The sequence below is a fragment of the Aethina tumida genome, chromosome 5 (genome assembly GCF_024364675.1).
Source record: "Aethina tumida isolate Nest 87 chromosome 5, icAetTumi1.1, whole genome shotgun sequence".
NCBI classification, from domain to species: Eukaryota; Metazoa; Arthropoda; class Insecta; order Coleoptera; family Nitidulidae; genus Aethina; species Aethina tumida.
In genome coordinates, this window is record NC_065439.1 from 6,313,872 (window position 1) to 6,318,300 (window position 4,429).

Sequence of the window (4,429 nt, forward strand, 5' to 3'; positions counted from 1 at the left end):
TCTTATCAACCACAGCTGGTTGAAGAATGTTTACAACCCTGTGTCGAACCGATAACGACAAACTGCTCTGCCCTATTTAGGATTGTTGATAATCATTAGGCATTCATTAAAATAGTAATGATACCTCACAAAATAGTTTTGGAATTTTTCCATCGTTCTGAAGAGGATGGTCAAGGGGTTCTTGAATAACAACGATCTCTATTACATTAGTTTTTTTTATTATGATATTTTTACTACTCGTACACACAATTAATTTTACAATACATTTCTTGGTGTAATTATTCTAACTACAGGTTTATATTTTAAATTTCTAAATCTAAACGGATTTTCGAAAACATCCCGCCAGCAATTCATTGCAACAATATTTTCACATTCCTTGTTCTTGTTGATGTTGCTGTTGTTGTTGTTGTTGTCCGCCGGTACGTCGACGTCGACAGACTTGCTGGATTCCATGTGTTTGCTACTGTTGTGGACGTTGTGGTGTTTACACAATGAAATATTTTCTCGTTCTATTCACATTGTGATGCCGATATCCAACTTATATTTAAGTCACAGTGCGTACAATTTCACTTAGCGGTAGATACTCCAAAACACAATCGTGCACGATTACGCAATATGCCCAGTTTCAGTGCTGTATTTCTTTTGGAGCAATCAATAACAAATATGGTATTATCCTTAAACGTTGAATAATCGAGTAGAGGTTGCTTTGCTTGGGATGCATCGTGTTTGAAATTGTTAAAAAACTGAGTATAGTTGTAATGTGATTCGGTATAACTGTGTTTGGCAAAATTCAAACCCTGTCGTTCAGCTGGATAATATTCACCGTTCAACACGACCCGTACTTCCGATGCGTTCATATTATCAAAGACGGTCGTATCAACCAAATCATTTTCTCTTTTGTCCGATTGAAAAGCAACAATTACAAATCGTGGACTCTCCACAGCTGTACATGTTTTCACACCCCAAATCTCCTTCGTTGATCCAGTTGTTAATTGTGGCAGTTCATGATATTCCCATCTTCTGAATGGTAAAAGTATAGGTTTATCATTTTTTATCGAATCCAACAGTTTTATTTTCAGCATGTCATTTGGAACAACAATGGGTGCTTTTAGACAAATGTTGGTCATTTTGATGATACCTGAGGTGGGTGCTGTATCTTTCAAGGATTTACACACAATAGCATCTAGATCGCTTCGAGATCTGACCAATCTTAAGGTGTGTTTACCAAATTGAGCTAGTTTATAGTCGATAAATAGACCAAACAGATGATGCAGTGGTATTCTTAAAACAAACGTTGACTTGTTCTTGGTCGTAACTAGATTGTTTGGGTAATTCGAATTCTGTTTTCGTCGGTTATTACAACGAAATGTATGCTATATTGTTAATAACTATTGTTATTTTGTTTTAATTTTAATCTACATAAATAAATTAAGAGCGAAATTTAAAATAGTTAATTTTTATTTCTTGTATGTAATATTTTAAATACTTTTAACATGTATTACATTAGCTTAAATTTTAATTTAAATCATTTTAAAAAATATTTATTTAGTAAAAATTCAAAATAACATTAATTAAATTAACAATTTAGAATATTTTCTGTAGATGTCCAATTTATAGTGACAAAAGTAAACTACGGCATCACGTCTGTCTAACCATATCAAAAGATAGGACGTTAAATATATAAAATGACGGTGGAGGGAATAAAAGAAGTCCCACATTATAAAGAATATCTTCAACTTCAGCTAATGCTAGTTAAGATTTGTATTGTTGGGGACAAACACGAAATGAGACAGAAGTTGAACAAGAAAATTGTTGTAATTTTTAAATTATGAATGAGTTATTTTCAGTTTAGGGAAAAATGAAGGGCTGGTAATAATAGACACATCTCAGCGAACAAATCATCTCGTTTTTGGTGGATACATTCAATAATTGTCACATTAATAACCCTAATGTTTGTGGAGCAGTAGGTTATAAACCTTATTTTTGACAACAACAAATTATATACCTATAATATACCCAATAATATATAAATTTTAATAGAAATTTAACAGAAATAATAATTATATGCTTATTGTATTACTTATTTTAAGTAACACACATGACTTATTATTTTAAATATCAGTTGTGGTGCGACATTTTCAATATCTGATACACAGATATTAATATATTCTTCCGGCCACTGACTGTTCTCAGTATCTCTTCAATTAATATAATGTATAAAAAGACTTCACACCTTAATCTTCTTGTGGCAATGGTCCATTAAATTTCGGAGGAGCTTGTTATAGTACCTAAAATATAAAAATTATAAATACGTACATGAAATGTTCTTGATAGTTATAAATCTATTTTTGTTACAATTATAAATAAAATAACTTAAGAAAAAATATTTGTATAATGGTACATAGCTGAGATTATTGCAAACCTTAATCGATAAGAAATTCAGAATAAGTTCCATATAGTCTACTACTGTATCTAAAATTTCTTAAATTTTATCTAAGAAATGTCTTTCAATTGTTTGTTTAAACATGCTTGAAAAGTATTTTAAATTTTTCTTTTTGATGTATAAATATAAATATTTTTATTCAGAATTCAATGTTCAATATTCAAAATAATGTTGAATATATTGAAATTAATAAAGGAAAATGCAGTTGGTCTTTTTTATTTCAAAAATATGTATTTCTCTTTAATAAATATTTTTTTTCAAATAACCATAAGTGAGTAGATCAGTATAAAATTTGATTGTATTTTCATAAATATTTCAATAGGAATTGTCTATTTGAAACCTACATTTACTTCATTATAAATAGAAAACGTTAACCAAATAAGCTTCAAATTATAATTATATTTAATAGTGGTTTTAAATTTCATTAATAGTCAAAAATAGTTATTAATAAAATTGTGGTTATATTAATATTAAGTTGAAACACTTATTTACTAAAAATCAAGAAATTCGTTACCATTGTTGTATGTGAATAAAAACATGTTTTCAATATTTTCAAAATATTTTTGGAGATAATTTAGAATAGGTTATTTAAAACATTAGAGAAAGAGTTAATTTAACCATATAAACAGTTGTCATTTGTACTGATTAGTTAGTTTTTCAACTTTTCTTCTAAAAGTAATTAATATTAAAAACATATATAACATTTCTATCTTAATTAATTTGTATTTACATATACAGTCATGTGAAAAATAATAGGGACACTTGTATGAAATAAGTTGAAAATGCCCCTGGGTTATAATTTGTCTAAATTTATTCGAAATTACACATTAAATTTTCAAGTGGGATCTTTAGGCCCAAAAAACTGTTGCCTGGGGGTACAATGTTCTTATTGGCTTGCGTATTTTTATGATTTTGTAAAAGACTAAGTACTAAATACATTAAAAAAATACATTCAAACATATACATTTTTGGCAATTCTAAAATTGTCCCTATTCTTTTTCACATGAAAATTTAAAGAACTTTGTAAATCAATGATTTTTAAACATAAAATGTATTTTAAAGATCATACGAAGCATTTTCTCATCATGATCAAATAAAAAAATGGATACTAACTTCAATAATTTACTTTGCAGTTTGCATAAATTGCAAAAACAGCATTAAGGCATCGCTTCTATAAATTCTTTTTTAAAACCTTCAGCTTGATACGTATGTTATTGCCATTCCCTCCGTATTTTTAATTTAGGGCACCATGAGTTTTTCAGATGGGATGGGTTCCATAGAAACACGACTCTTAGTCACTAAAGTCTTATGCACTAATACGTAGTCCTTGATTTTTTTGTTTTCTTTCAAACTGCAATATATAAATTAAAATACAAACGAAAAATACACAAACGGGAACACTCACTATGTCCAGGCCAAATATAGCAGTCCCAGGAGATGACGAAGGAAAAAACTGATTAATTAACCAAATTCCTCGACTCCTCCACGTGGTTGCTCCTATGACGATTGACTCAAGCTATATATACCGTGGGGTACATCAAAAGATAGTTACAGTATAATATACAGGAAGTTATAAACGATTAATAAATTTCGTTTCACTACATTTGATTTTCCTCAACTCAGAAGCTTCACTATAACAAGTGGTAACTTTCTAAAATATAGCTACACAGGATGATCCCTAACAATTCTTATAATGTTAAGGTTGAGGCATTCGTGACCATTGTTTCCATTTTTAGAGTTGTTCGGGTTTATTGGTCGACGTTTGTTGTTGTTTCAGAGGTCTGATTTGATTCCTGTGACTTTGATGACCAATAAACCCGAACAGCTATAGATAGGGAAACAATTGTCACGAAAGCCTCAACATTTTCTGATTTGGTCCAGTGGATGAAGATGTTGCTGTCTCAGGTTCACTAACCCATGGCGAAATTTTATCTGCGACAGATACAAATGAAAAAAGCAACGATGAAGATGAGGACAATACATCAG

At 29.8% G+C, this 4,429-nt stretch overlaps 1 long non-coding RNA gene across 1 annotated transcript; it reads right to left on the reverse strand.

Annotated features, from left to right (window-relative positions):
* Positions 1-1,937: 1,937 nt before the first annotated feature.
* LOC126265526 (uncharacterized) lies at positions 1,938-4,019 on the reverse strand. The gene is made up of 3 exons (XR_007548017.1): positions 3,849-4,019; positions 3,557-3,794; positions 1,938-2,288 (listed from the first exon to the last, which is right to left on the reverse strand). It is a non-coding gene; the product is annotated as an uncharacterized LOC126265526 (long non-coding RNA).
* Positions 4,020-4,429: the final 410 nt, after the last annotated feature.